This window comes from Panthera uncia, chromosome F2, assembly GCF_023721935.1.
Source record: "Panthera uncia isolate 11264 chromosome F2, Puncia_PCG_1.0, whole genome shotgun sequence".
Taxonomy (NCBI): Eukaryota; Metazoa; Chordata; class Mammalia; order Carnivora; family Felidae; genus Panthera; species Panthera uncia.
The window spans coordinates 71124344-71139177 of NC_064812.1; the positions used below are offsets into that span (position 1 = coordinate 71124344).

The following is a 14834-nucleotide window of genomic DNA, read 5'->3' on the forward strand; positions in this document are numbered from 1 at the left end:
ATGTCACATGGGTATGTTGGGGTGGGGGATGGAAAGTCTGTGCTCACGGTGGTGTTCAGAAGCTCAGTCCCAAGCACATTCGATAGCAGACAAGGAGGCACATACTTAGTAAGGGTGGGGGTTGGGGCTTTGGGAATGCTCAGGAGCTCGACTCTTACTGGCTCACAGCCCGAAAAATACTAGGTCTCAGGCCCTGGTGGGGTTGGACTGATGGACTTTCTCAGACTAATAGATTATGGGGAGTCAACACAGTTCATCTTTTGGCAAAATGTGAACCATGGAAACACACAAGGCTGATATGCTCCTATACTTACACATTAAAGGTTAGGGAGTTGGTTGGGACAGATTTCTGGCAGCATTTTGACTTGATGGGCACTGCTTACAAGGACAACTGCAAGGTTTTTAGAGAGTTCTCTTTTGGAACAATTCAGGTGCTGGACTGATTCAGATGCCTGGACCTCAGGTGCCCCAAGTGCAGGGAACAAGTTTTGCTGATTATTGGGAGGAGGGGGACACATACGGCCTGCCTGATGCCAGGTAGACAGGTGCGTAGGCAGAGACAAGTGACCTATTTAAGCATATGCTTCTTTGTGGAAGCTGACGGTAATAATTCTCACGATAGTTGCTATTCAATAAACATGTACACAGGTTTTGGTTGTTCACATTAAGGTATTTATGCGAAGAATGTGTACCGTGGTGCATTTGCAACTTACATTTGGACCATGACCTATTCAGAAATGGAAGTGTTTTCTAAAATGAGAAAAGGCATTTTTCTTGAGAGAAAGGAGAAAAGAAAATACACTCTAGAAAAATCTGCCAGTGAATTTCAGAGATATCTGTCGAAAACTGTATAGTTTTCATCAAACAGGACTTTAAAGTATAAACTGTTGTCACTTAAACCAATAAGCCGGGTCTTAAACTCTAGGCATGTGCACTGGAAACTACATACGATTAAGAAACAACTGCAAAAAGGATGATCACGTGACGTGTGAGGAAAGACAGACAATGATGCCAGGTGGTGCCTCAGAGCATAATAACGAGAACAGTATGTCAAAGCACAGCAATCAATACCAAAGAAAAATCAACACATATTCAGTATCTTCCTTACAGTGCTAAGCTGATTATCCACTTCACGTAATTGAGGCAGTGAGATGAATGTGTTCAGCAGCCTTTATTTTTCTGGTTTAGAATGCAGAGCTAGGTATAAAGGTTAACTGGTATCTTATATTGCTCACGATTCCTTACCTCAGTCATAGATTTCCAAGGAGAGACATGCCTTTTCCAAAGAAAGACTGAGTAATGCTACCTACGTGGTTTCTATCATTTTAAACCGTGCTATCAATGTAAAGTCCTGTAAAAAGAGTAATTTATGATGTTTTCAATTGCATGCACATATACATAAATGCATGTATACGAGCATGAAAGCATATAGACAAGCTTATGTGCGTACACTAACACACACCACTTGTATCACTTGAAGGCTTCAGGTGCACGAACGTCAAATGCATGAACTGCAAACAGACCCTTTTAGAACAGACTCTCCCGTTTTACGTCTCCACCTCTAAAGAGGAAGGTCAGTCTGTCTGAATGGGAGACTTGCACTCTTGGGCTTGGATAACCCCACACTGAGGAACTTTTCCAGGTCTCCATGGGGAATTAGAGAATGCCTGTTCCCCTTAAGCCCTTCAAGACGATATGTCCGTCTTTACTGGCAAAACATTCTGTTACCTTATCACTCTGTTTCATCATTTTTAAAGGTTAAAATCTCTAATGTGTTAGCTTACAAGCTTTGCTGTTTTCTGCCTTCTGGGGAAGTACCCTTCATGAAAGAATATCATGGTAACATGATTGTCTCAACTTCCTGTTCACAAACCTAAAGTTCTTAGTTCCTTTAACATCTCCTAGATAATCCCTCAGAACCCTTCTTTTTCAGGATTTTAATCTGAATCTTCTCTAAGCCTACATATGTCTCCAAGTCTCCATATTTTAGCACTCTACTCCTCCTTCAAGGGCCAAGTTCAGTTATACTTCCTCAATAGACCACTACCCTGAGAATGACCAATATCTCATTCTTTTGAACTCCTCATAATATTCTTCTTTAGCGCATGTCAAGAGCAGTGTGGAGGTTAATAGCATAGCCTCCGGAGTCAACAGATCTCAGTTTGAATCCTAGTTTTGTCGTTCCCTTTGGACAAGTTGACCAACACGTCTAAGCTGCATGTCTTCCCTTTGTGCAGATGAAGCATTCAAGCATTCCATACAAATTAGCTTTCAGTATCGCATTTCTGGATTGCACAGATTTCCTTATGTATAAATGCTTTATGCAGTGGGTGTCTACAAGCAGACCCCCAACTGTGCATGTTATGGGATCAGACACACTACCAGGCTTATTTAGAGGGATGTGGGATCAGCAACTCAAGCACTGATTTTTATGAGGATTCTAGGGGATTCAAGGCAAGGAATATACCGATGGGTGGTGAAAGTCAAGGAGGCGATTTTTAAGTATGCTTTCTCTCAAATGATCCTTCAGTCCAGACCCCCAAGGTTTCTACCTAAGACGTGGGATAAATGAGTTCCATTTAATAGCTTATAAAAATAATAGGAGTGTGTCAAGGAAATCTCTAAAATATACTGAAGGCAAATGTCAACATGATTTTGTGCCTCAGGCTGCAGACTGTGATGTTATTGGGCCGAGAATATTTTTCCGTCTATTTTAGTAAAGTGACTCTTGAAGCATTCACGGCACAAGTAGCACAAAGAGGACTCTCTATGGCAGATAGTTGGCCACAAGAAGAGGGGAAAGCCACAGTCATCTCTGGGATCCAAGGACCTTGGGTGCTGGACCTCACTGTGTATGCTGTGGTGTCAGAAAACAGTAGAGGATTGCATGAAACTCACAGGGTGTGCATGAAAAGCAAACCACAGGAGTATCCAGAAAAGTATCCAGGAGAACTAGATGTTCCGGCACACTTTTGATACCATAGCAGAACCTGAGGATTTTCTTAATTACTCAGATGAGCTTAAGATAGAGTGGGATTGCCATGTTCTGCAGAAGGATGTTCATGTGGAAAAGGACAGCATCATTTTTATTATTTATTAAGCACGCCTTCACTGCAGGGGATACATCTTTATTAAGAAGTCTGGATTGTTACAGCAGACCATCAGAGGAAATAGATCAGGGGCTGAACATTGAAAGCATGAAGATTAAATTAATCTAAAATAATACCGGATCCAGCATATTCGAACTCTATCAGTTGTGCGGAGGAAAATCGCCCTTGTTCAATCAAACTTGAAGGAACATTCACAAGATGTTAATGAAGTCCCTAGAAGATGAAAAACATTGGGAGCATTTCACTCTTTTAGTGAACTGATTGAGAAAGGTGGTAGGGAGGAATAAAATTAAGGTAGATGTGACTTGAGACAAAGAGTACAAAAAAATGCAGACTCTAGAAGACCCCGGAAGGATTTACCTGGGCATGTGGTTCTAATACTCAGTAAATCATACGTCAGCCACAGGACAAGAAAAACAGAATGCCAAAAAGTATTATAAAAAGCTGGTATGAAATGTAAATTGGTACCCACTGATTTTGATACAATTTCTTTGTCCTGGAAATCTTAATTCCACTTGGTGAATATATTTTAAGAAAAGAATTCAAAAGTGGAAAAGCTAGTGGATACCATTTTTTTTAAGGTTTAGCATCTGGTTTAGAGGATATTAATTAGGGTATAACCACGTTATAGACAGTCACACAATTTTTAAAAATGATGTTTATACATCTGTGCCAATGTAGAAAGTATTGTGTCATCATATTAAGGGAGACAATCCGGAATTTTATTTTATATACATATATATATATGTATATAAAACATGTTTTTGGCTATATATATATACACACACATACATATAATATTTATAAATATATATGAATATGTATCAATTTGTATGTACACATAAATATATATAAGCTTTTACATAGATGCTATATCTAAATAGACGTTATATATATATATATATATATATATATATATATTAAATATATATATAAAACAGCTATGTTATTATATAGCTGAGAAAATCTAGAAAAGTGCATGCCAAAATTAAGAGTGATTGTCTTCAGGTGGTGAGACTATGAATATTTTTGAAATATATTTTCTTTCTTTTTCAACATTGTGAATCATGAGTATGTATTGCAAGTATAATAAAAATGAAATAAAAGTATTTACATTTCAAAAAATATATACTGCCAAATTACCCTATCAGATAGTTGTATCTATTTCATCCCTGCCTGTGAAAGAGTCCACTTCCCACACCCTCAGTCGTCAGGATAGTATTGTACCCATTTTTGTGTTCCTTCCATAGCCAACGACAGTGCCCGCCATCTTGTTGCATGAATGCTTACCCTAAGGTATTTTCTGCAATCAGTGGCTTTCTCTTCACTCCTACAGCCCCCCTACTTGTATTCCTTGACCACATTTCTGCGATGGCCTGTAATATCCTTACAACTTGTTTCCTTTCCTCCTCCTACTTGGGCGACTTTCAGTTTCTTAATTTTTTTAAGAAATAAGAAAAAAAAATGATTAAAAAATGCTTGAAAGACATTAGAAAGAAGAGCAAGGAGATTCAACTTATTTCCCTATGAAACAGTATCACGCGGTGCCATGCAGACACCCCTTCTGGGAAAGCTGTTAAAGATTGCAAATGAAAGGGAAAGAAAATGAATCATTTCCATGCCTATGGGACAGGAAAGAAGTTAAAGATAAGTAAAAGATGGTCTCTGAAAAAAAGAAATAAAGTAAATCAAGATTAAAAACTGTGTTCCCCCCCTCCCCCTTCTTCACAGAATCCACTCGCGGTTCCTTTATCCTGCTATAATGTGGCACAGGCACTCTGGATGCTATGAGATGGGAGACAAGAATATGAACAATGAGCTGAATTTTTTCTTGCCTCCTCTAAAATTGGTCTTCAGCAAAGTGAAAAGGAAGGTTTGATTGCTACATGTATCTCTCCAGAATTCAAACCAAGACTTAACTTGTCTCTAACAAAACTAACCTGAAATGAAATAAATCACAGCTTACAGAAGACAGTTTTGCTCCTCCTTAAAAAAAAAAAAAAATGTTATAATCTAGTTCATTGAGGTTTGAGGTGCACTAGGTTGAGCATTAATTGTGAACAGGCAACAAATGCTAGGAACTTAAATTTTCCGAAATTTTAGCCCCCACCCCCTCCCTATGTTGCGTGGAATCTGAGAGTAGGAAAGACTACAGAGTTTGCTTTGGATACTTTGGTGTGGTTGCTATGACAACAAAACTTTAGGGCATTGTTGTCTACATGGAGTAGCAAAATGACAGATGGCCCATTATGAAACTGTACATATTTGGAGATGAAAAGAAAATACATCACTCTCAAGTCCATTCATTGTGCTGTTGCAAAAATGTTGGGGTGTGATCACTGAGGGGAGTGAGAATAGGTGACCAGAAAGGAAAGGTTAAAATAACGCTTTATTCATCTAGAAACCATGTCAGCTGACTTGAAGATTGCTTGTAGGGCGTTGCCTCTCCCCGTCCATACAGAGAAGTCTACCTTTCAGGTATTTATTTGGCACCACTCAGTGCAACTTTGAAACTTCCTATAGTATGACTACAGTTAGGAGGCCAAAATAAAACAGGGTAAAGACAACGGGGGAGGGGGGAAAACTCTCATGTAATTACCACTGGGTAAGTGTGGGTTCCTTCCCCATCCTTGGGTGCTCTTGACAGGGTGTTGGGTGATGTCGAGGATCGAATGGCGGGAAAGGTTGGGTATTTTTTTCTTGCAGTTCTGTATAAGATACAACCTCCTGGGATTACCGGTCCAACTGAATAATATCAAACTTCAAACACATGATGTGAAGTTCTGAGCTAGGTCCTGAAAATCGTCATCGCAGATTCAGGAGATAAGTTTAGGAACTTATTGTAAAAGGCTTGGTGGTTTTGGCTGGTCGACTCAGTAGGGGTAAACGCTGTGACGTATCTGCCAATTGGTACTGAATATTACCAAGAGGTTGATGCCCTAGTCAAGGAAAGTGATAGTCTTCTGGCTCAGTGATCATTTTTCAGGATGTCTATACCTGCAGGTCCACTTACCATCTATTTATCTCTTAGTCCACACTCATCTATGTGTAACTGGCTGAAAATCTCTGCTAATGAGTGGATCTTAAGTGAGGCCATAGGCCACATGTTAATGGAACCAGACAAATTTGACCTGTTTTCAAATACAAAGGGTGATGATGATGAAGCAGGGGATTGTCTGTTGTCCCAAGGGAGATCTTCCAGAAGAAATGTCTCAGCTTAATGTTTTGAAAACTTTCTGACAGCTTTCTCAAGATAGTATGCCGCCTTAAAAGGTAGTGAATTCCCTTGTATTAGAAGTTATCAAGCATCCGTGTGTGTGGCCTCAGGGCATGCATGTATGTGGTCAGAAGGACTTAATTATCAGGCTGGAGCCTTGGCTACATGGTTTCAAGTCCTCTCCCAGCGTTGACATCCACTATTCTATGGTCCCTGAGCTGGGCCTACTGTGCTCATCAAACTCCTGAACCATGACAGCCCTACATTCTTGACGCCCAGACACTTCTAGGCAGGGTCCACAAATCATTCACAAGATTGGATAGTGTAGTTGAGAATGAGGATATAAGGACAAGGCCAGCATGACTAGATTTATTCTTTTTGATGGCTCTTTGGCATATTTTTAACCTTGGCCTCTAAGGATATAAAGTCAATACATTAACCCTGATGACACTACCTCTTTACAAAGATTCTTATTTAAGTAATAGAAACATAAGGCTTGTCAAACCGAGGAAATGAGTCCATTTCGCCCTTCTAAGAGCTCCTGCAGTAAATCAAAACATATTATGTTGAATAACGCTTTCTCATATTTTAATAGCATAACGTTTATCGAGAAATAGGTTTGCTGCTTAGAATTTTTGTTGAGTGTCATAAAATGTTATTAAAAAATCTTTAATCTTGGGAGATAGGAGTATGTGTATTGCTAATACACACACACACAAATGTGTAAGTACTATTCATTTTTCGCATGTTGGCATGTTGTAAAATTCTGTTTTCTTTTCATTCCTAGATGTTGTAAATAAACTGGATTCGTACAGTAGGTTTTTGTCAGACTCCCAGAAAGACAATTTTATTTTATAGCATATCCTAGAGTGACAGCCAGAAACTGTTCTGCACCACCTCAGTACAAACAAAATTAGCTTTTCACAATATTTTTGCAGATGTTAAAGGTCATTAATAGAATGAAACCAGACGACTAAAGCAATACATTTGGAATGATTGGGTTTTATTTTTCTGCCTCGCTTAAAGACACAGAGTCCCATTCTCTCTCTTACTTGGCTGCATTTCATCTTTTCTTTTTTTTTTTCTTCAGTTATTTAATGGTTTCCAAAATCATAAAAGTGAAAGTGGTAGGATATGTATTTCTTGGCTTATATCACCTTCCTTGTTTGACAGAGCTGGAATTTTATAAGGATGAAAATAGTATTAACTGTTCAAAAAACCACACTGTTGAACAATTGCCCTAGCTTTCTGTTTTTACTGAGGTCAAATTTTTGTTATGAGTCACTTGAAAGCCTCTTTCCAATTAAAAAGAGGAGAACAGATAATTAACTGTAAGAAATGCTACTAGATTCCTCTTTGGGAAAAGAAGGGAGAAAGCTCTTTTTTAAAGTGCCCGTGACTCAGATTAAGCCGTGCTGTGTGCTTCGCCAGGACAGCCGTGGAGGGCACGCTGGCTCCCTAGACTTTTGTTTGTAACGTCTGGGCGGCGAGGAAGCAGCTACAGTTACTTAATACCTACAAGTGGACATGATTATGATAGCAATATTTACAGATCAGTTTGAAATTCATGTACTTCTGGCATGATCCTGCTTTTAGTATTCAGTAAAGGATAAGTTGGAAAAAATTCTCTTTATGTAGGTTAAAACAAAACAAAACACAATTCACTTTTTTTTTTTTTTTTTTTTTTTAGTGAAAATGAGGTAGCAACAAGAACCTCGCCCCGTCTTCCCTGATTTCCTTGTGGATGTGTGGTGCATGTTGAAGCAGCTAACGTGTTGCCATCTCATCAGGAACAGAGTAGCCTCACCCCCACCTCTGGCCCTCCCCACCCTGGCCCGATACAGCAAGCTACAGAAAAGCTAAATTTTCTGAAGTTCCTTAAGAAAGTGGGAGGAGATAGGACTTAAACACAACCGGATGGGTTGGACTGCGCTGTGCCAGGACCCCTTTTCCCACTGAACCAGAGGGAAAGCAGAAGTGTCAGTAGGCAGCTTAGTAGGTGGGAATATGAGGGCGTCTGAGATCGGAGCCTGATGGCTCAGCTCGATCACAGCACCGGCTTCATTTTCTCCCTACTGTCTCCCTGGACAGTTTCCTCCACTATTTAACCCGTTAGTCATGACGCAGATAGTCATGAAAATAATATTGTGTATTTTTTTGAGCCAGTGTAAAGGAGAAGCATCATCCTTTCCCCCTCCCCCACTGAGGCTAGCAGAGTAGTGGTGAAAGAAAAATAAATTTCTGGGGAACGGAGCTGAGCTGCGTGGTCTGTCCGTCCCTTCCTGTCTGAGGTATGTCTGGTAGACTGTAACCACTGGAGATGCTGTTGTTGAATTTTGTGAACATTTAGAAATGTAAAAATAATTTATTCTTATTTTGAAATGTGTATGATATGAAATAAAGATCTATTTTTGTAATGTTTCGTAGGAAAACCAGTTGTCCCATTTATTGAAAAAATACTCCCCACTTATTTCAATGTTATCACATTCCAAGTTCATGTATGCACAAGAAATTGTTTTTGATCTTCACGGACATTTCCCTTAACTAGTACTGTCTATTATTACTATAACTCTGTAATATATTTTGATTCCTGGTATTCTTGTTATATTTCAAAATTATGTTGGTTTTTCTTATGCCTTTATTCTTCCTTACAATAATAGATTTAGTATTTCAAATTCTGTAAAATCTTATTGGCATTTTGATTATAAATGAATTGAATTGATAGAAGAAAGTGGAGAAATTAAACATCTTCAAGATAATGGACTTGTCTACCCAAATTTTTCCAATTCTATTTCAATTCTTTTGTGTCTGTGAATAAAACTATACAACTTTTTCCATACAGGGTTTGCCTATATGTCTATTACAAATGCTTGGGGCGCCTCGGTGGCACAGTCGGTTGAGGGTCTGGCTTCGGCTCAGGTCATAATCTCGCGGTCTGTGAGTTGGAGCCGTGCGTGGGGCTCTGTGCTGATGGCTCAGAGCCTGGAGCCTGCTTCGGATTCTGTGTCTCCCTCTCTCTCTGCCCCTAACCCACTCGCATTGTCTCTGTCTCTCTCAAAAATAAATAAACACTAAAAAAAGTGTTGCTACCACTACTACACAAATTGAGCCAGATATCATTTTGAGTAGTTTGCATGTATTATTTCATTTAAACTTCATATGAACCCTCTGAGAAAAGTGCCAATTATTGTTCCCATTTTCCAAATGAGAAAAATCAGTCTGGAGAGATTGAGTAATTTGACCAAAGTCATGAGGCTACTTATTGAAGGAGATGAATTGAAACCAAACTGATCTGACTCCATGGGTTCTACTCATTATGTAAAGGTAATTTTTGGCTTTCTTGGTGCTCTATAGATTATATTGCTATTTATTTTATTTTTTAAAAAATAAATTCTTTTTTAAAAGTTTATTTTTATTTTGAGAGAGAGAGAGAGAGTGTGTGTGTGTGTGTGTGTGTGAGCAAGCATGGGAGGGGCAGAGAGAGAGAGAAAGGGAGAGAGAGAATCCCAAGCAGGCTCTGCCCTGTCGGCGCAGAGCCCAATGCGGGGCTCAATCTAATGAACCATGAGATCACAACCTGAGCCGGAATCAAGAGTCAGATGCTTAACCAACTGAACCACCCAGGAGCCCCTATATTGCTATTTTGAATGAAATATTGTTATTATATTTTTATTTGGATATAGCTGGCATATAGAAATGTTATTAATTTGTGTACATTTGTTTGCCTCTAGCAATCTTTCTGGACTCCTAGACTAATTTTAAAAATTGCCTGCAGATTCTTCTGGGCTTTTGCACAAACACATTGTATGTGAGTAAAGATAGTGTTGGCTTTTCCTTCACAATTTTTCTACTTCTTTATTTTTTATTCTATTTTATTACAATGGCTGGTACCTCTGGTGCAATGTTGAATATTAGGAGTACCAGTGGATATCCTGGTCCTATGCCTGACTTTAATATATCTGCTTCAAAACTTTTCCCATTAAGCATGATGCCAGATATAAGATGAATCCTCTTTTTTGGCTATTGAAGTTCCCTTCTAAAATATGTTTCCTAAGATTTTTTTATCATGAATTAAATTTATTGAATGACTTTCAATTGAATGACTTTCCCCACTTTCCATATGGTAATATGACAATTAACACAAATAAATCACCAAATGTTAAACCGTTCTTGAATTCCTGGGATACTTGCTACTTTGTTGCAACATCTTAGGTTTTGAAACACTGTTGGATGGGATTCATAAAATTCTTTTTTTCTTCTTCTATTCCTTTCCTCTATTTCCATTCTCTGGAACATTTTGTGTAAGTTAAGAATTTTGGATTACTCTCAGATTTAGTAAAAAAAAAAAAATACTTAGCATCGTGACTGTCTTGGAGAGAGAGTTTTCTTTAATGCTTATTCAGCTATTTGCAGGTTTTATTTATTTATTTATTTATTTATTTATTTATTTATTTATTTTGACTATGTCTAGATTTTCAAAACTTTAATTTCTAAGAAAATTGTCCATTTTAGCTGGGTTTCTATTTACTGACATGTTATCCACTATTAGTCCACACTATTCCCCTTTGAGTAAAAGTATTAAGTCTGTTAATAGTCTTAACAATTCCTATTGTTATTATTTTCATGAATGAGTCTTCCCAGAAGTTTGTCTGTTTTATTTTATCAAATATTGACCTATCTGTTACGCTGCTGATATCCACTGTTTTGTGTACATATGTGTGCATGTTTGTGTGTTTTCTATTTCATCAAAATTTTCTTTAATCTATGCTTACTTCTTTCTTTTTCTTTGAGTTTGTTTCACTGTTATTTTCTACTTCCTTGAGTTGACTGTTTAACTCATATATTTTTAATTATTATTATATTCTAATACAGGAGTTTAAAATAGAAATTTACTTCTAAATATTTCTATATTCATATTACATAATGTTTACTATGTATTTTTGTGTTCTAATAATTACATACTTTTTGTTACTAATGAATTATTTCGAAGTTTTTAAAAATTTTTTCATACAGTTTTTTTTGGAAGAGTGGGAAGGGTGCAATTCAGGATCTTATTCCCAGTTTTACTGCATTATGGTTAGAGACAGTGTATATGATATCAACTTTACGATGGCTGAGTGCATATGGTATTAATTTTTTGGAACTGATCTATTTCTGGATCTATTTTCTTGTTAAAGTTGTTATTCAAATCTCTGTCAATGTTGTCTTCTTGATGTATTGGTTTGAAAATTACGCTTAAACTTTCCGAGTATTACTATGGTATAAATTTCTTCTTGTGATTCTTTTATTTTTTGTTCTACTTATCATGAGGTATGTTGTAAATTATAGTCAAATTCATAATCGTTATATATTTTTGGTGAACTTTCTTTTTCTCAACATGAAGTGCTCCTTCTTCCCCTTTTTCTTGCTTTTTTGCTTAAATTTTGTTTTGTCAACCTAGACTTTCTTTAGGTGATTATCTGCCTTTATTTTAACTTTTTCTGTGTCATTTTATTTTTGTGGAACTCTAATAAACATTATATTTTGATAGGTGAATTTAACCCTTTTATATTTATTTCTATTGATATATTTGGACTTATTTTTGCCATTTTATTTTGTGTTTTCCACTCACTATGCTTTTTTAAGGGTTATTTTTTTACCCTTTTCTCGTTCTAAAGAATTGATTGAACAAATTTTCAGCTATAAAGTGAATAAGGTTTGAGGATCTAATGTAAAACACGATGACTATAGTTGAAAAATAATGTATAATTAAAATTTGCTAAGAGAGTAGAGCTTAAATGTTCTCACTAAAAAGAAATGATAAATATGTGAAGTGCTGGATGTGTTAATTAACTAGTGAGAATCTGGTCATTAAAAAAAAAAAAAGCCCTGGGGCACTTGGGTGGTTCAGCAGTCAGTTAAGCATCCAACTTCGGCTCAGGTCATGATCTCACATTTCGTTGAGTTTGAGCTCCGTGTGGGCTCTGTGCTCACAGCTCAGAGCCTGGAGCCTGCTTCCAATTCTGTGTCTCCCTCTCTCTCTGCCCCCTCCCCTGCTCAAGCTCTGTCTCTTTCTATCAAAAATAAATAAACATTAAAAAAAAAAAAGTCCTGATCGAATTTTTTCCTTTTTTTCCCTTAGCTTATTGGAAGTTACACGTTATATAGCTATTATATCAGTGTAGCAGTTCTCAAATACTTTGGTTTTGGAAACCCTTTACATTCTTAATATATATTTAGGACTCCAAAGACCTCTTGGTTATGTGGGTTATATCTTTCAATATTTACTATATGCAAAAATGTGAACTACTTATTGGTTAAAAACAAAATTTAACCTACTATATGTTAGCATAAGTAATGGCGTTTTTTAAAAAAATGTATTTTCCTGAGCGAAAACAGTTAGTGAGAAGAGGAGCATTGTTCTACATTTGACACGTCTTTAATATCTGTGTCCAAAGAAGAGAGGTGGATTCTTGGGTCTGCTTCCGCACTTATTCTGTTCCGATATGTCGTTTCAGTTGGTGAATATGAATGCCATCAAGCCTCATGCAGATGCATGCTTGGAAAAAGTTGGACAGTGCAGACGCCCTGAAATGATCCCAGGGACCCTCACAAGTCCTCAGACCACATCTTGAGAGGCACATACGATAGTGTTACTTATACATTTTTAGGATACACACAAAAAATGTATTTCTCCTCTAAGGTTAAAGTCTACCAGAAGTCCTTTTCAAACAAAAACTTAACATTAGCAACCTCTTCTTTTCCTTCATCCTGTCATTTCTACATTGGAATTGTCTAAATTTCTTCATATGTTTTCATAGGATACGTTTGCATTTAGAAATAATCAGCAATTTTGCTCATTGCTGCTTCTGAGTTCGTTTTTGAATGCCGAAGACTATCTGCAAGTAGTTTCTTCTGACAAGCTGCCAAGTGGCAAAGCTATTGAGTGAATAATTATGTCTGAAAATATTTTTGTGTTCTGTTGTCTTCTAAGTTTCTTTCTTTTTCGCTTATAAAACTAGGTATAGTTACTATTTCATCTGAATGTAAAGCGAACCCATGACAATTTTTAAGATTTCAGACAATGCCAGAAAGAGAGAAAATGAAAAATAAAAACTGCCTCCTTGTCCCCTCTGAGATGCCGTATGTCTTTCTGAAGTTTCTAATCTCACGCACCCCTACATGGAGCTCTAAAAGATAATGGGTTCATGCCATATCTAGATATCTAGATGCCATATTTATGCCATATTTATGGTTCATGGCATATTTAGATATATATACCTAAAATGCTTTTATTTTCATATAAAACTATGTTGTAGATATTTTCTATCAATGTATATTGACATGATATAGTAGCATGACAGAGACATGCTTTTCTTGTTTGGCCTTTCTAAATCTTAATAAATATTTGTCAATTTAGTTATTTACTTAGCAAATAGCAATCTTATACTGAGTGTTGGGCACTGGGATGTAATAGTGAGGAAAAACAGAGACGGTGTCTTCTATTTGAATCAAATCTTTGAATTCCTATTATATGTCAGGCAACTTTCTAGCTACCTGGGGTATAGCTCCGTTCAAACACCCTAAAGCCTGTAAGGGCAATGGATATTAGTAATCACACATACATGTGTAAAATTGAAACTATGACAAATGAGTGTTATGAGATTTGACTTTGTCTAGGATATCAGGGGAGACTCGCTAAGCAAGTAATGATTGGGCTACTATCTAGGAAAGGAAAGACGAGTTTACAAGGTGAAGGAGAGAATGGAGGAATTGCTTCTCACAGAGATTAAAGCACGTGTACGATGTGTACAACCTCTGATGGAAGAGAACGTGGTGTGCTGAGAAAATGCTAGAAAGCCAGTGTGGCTGGAGTGTGACCTGAGGGAGGAAACAAGATGTGAGACAAACTGGGAGCTGTAGAATACCCTGTAGAACATATGACAAAGTTTGGTCTCTATCGTCTGAGCAAACTGTAGGCATTGCAGTGGTTCGGTCATGGGAATGAGAAACGGGTGTGTGACATAATCAGAATATGCTGTCTGGAAAGGTCACTCGGGTTCTATATAGAGAAATGTATCTGTGGGTGTGGGTGGAATAGATGTCAAACACTCAGTGAAGACGCTCTCGTAGTGGGGTAGACACATATGGCGAGAAGGACTGGGTGATGGTGGTACAAATGTGAAGAGCATGGGTAGAAGGACTTGGAGGTGGGATGCGGTGGACCAGGTGACAGATTGCAGAGGCCGGGGGTTGACTGGTGTGCAGCTGGTTTTCATGTCAGACGGCCATGATATGTTTGATAGAATGTTCAACTGTAGGTGACGTGGGTTCTGATCTTGAGTTTACCGCTGTCTTGTAAGGAAAGCCTTTGGTGCTACTTAAGTTGTCTGAACTTGAAAACTCTCACAAGTGGTATTGTATGTAAGTGCTCTGAGGGCAGAACTCGTACCTTTCTTGCTCAGTGATGTATTCCTGTGCCCAGTGCAGCACTCTATTTAGAATAAGGACTTCACAAACCCTGATAT

The 14834-nt window shown here is 37.6% G+C and overlaps 2 long non-coding RNA genes across 2 annotated transcripts in view; one reads left to right on the plus strand and one right to left on the minus strand.

Moving 5' to 3' along the window:
• Positions 1 to 3107: 3107 nt before the first annotated feature.
• Positions 3108 to 5598, minus strand: LOC125924972 (uncharacterized). Its single transcript, XR_007458640.1, has 3 exons — positions 5051 to 5598; positions 4401 to 4544; positions 3108 to 3323 (listed from the first exon to the last, which is right to left on the minus strand). It is a non-coding gene; the product is annotated as an uncharacterized LOC125924972 (long non-coding RNA).
• A 2651-nt stretch (positions 5599 to 8249) lies between these two features.
• LOC125924669 (uncharacterized) overlaps positions 8250 to 14834 on the plus strand; it is a 183500-nt gene continuing 176915 nt past the window's right edge. The window contains exons 1-2 of the long non-coding RNA XR_007458510.1: positions 8250 to 8618; positions 10059 to 10135. This is a non-coding gene — a long non-coding RNA (uncharacterized LOC125924669). The remainder of the gene's footprint in view (positions 8619 to 10058; positions 10136 to 14834) is intronic.